Below are 676 nucleotides of genomic sequence, written 5' to 3' on the forward strand. Positions count from 1 at the left end.
GCCCCGGGGGGTTCTGTACACGCTGACGGTGGCCGTGTCACATTGAGGAAAGGTCCTCCGGAAAGGGGCGGGTCTCCCTGAGGAGGAGGGTCTCGGAGGGACAGCGTTCTTTGAGGAGGCGGGACCTTGCAGCAGGGTGAGGTTTGGCTTCCCCGCAGGTGGAGGCTTCCCTCCCAGGGAGGGTCTCCAGGACACAGTAGGGAGGGGCGGTCCGCCTGGGTATCTCTGGGCGGAGGCGCTGGAACTTGAACTTTAATCCGGGGAGAAGAAATGGAGTGAGGAGGAGTCGGGGCCACGCCGGGGATGGGCCGGCCGAGGGCGCCCTGCAGCCCCGCGGTATCACAATTGCCCGAGAAGGCGGACGTGGTAGGGAGTCCCGAGGTTTAAGGCGCAGGCGAGACCGGGGCGCAGGCCGCGAAGGTGCTGGGCTGCCTCGGATAGGGGCTGGGCGGAGGGGTCTGTTTTTCGGCCTGGCTGAGCCCCGAAGCCCAGGAATCCGGCGGCCTCCTGAGCCTGGCCGTCAACGGACAGTGCCCCCGAAGAAGGGGTGCAAGGACTAAAAGACGTTTAGCGTGGCGTACGCAGCCAGCCCTTAATTCCTTCGGTTATTCTCACCCAGGCCGGAGCTTACTTGACCCCGGCGCCCCAGATTCTCTCGCCCAGGACGTCGGAGCCA

Source organism: Tupaia chinensis, unplaced genomic scaffold, assembly GCF_000334495.1.
Source record: "Tupaia chinensis unplaced genomic scaffold, TupChi_1.0 Scaffold000093_1, whole genome shotgun sequence".
Lineage (NCBI taxonomy): Eukaryota > Metazoa > Chordata > Mammalia > Scandentia > Tupaiidae > Tupaia > Tupaia belangeri.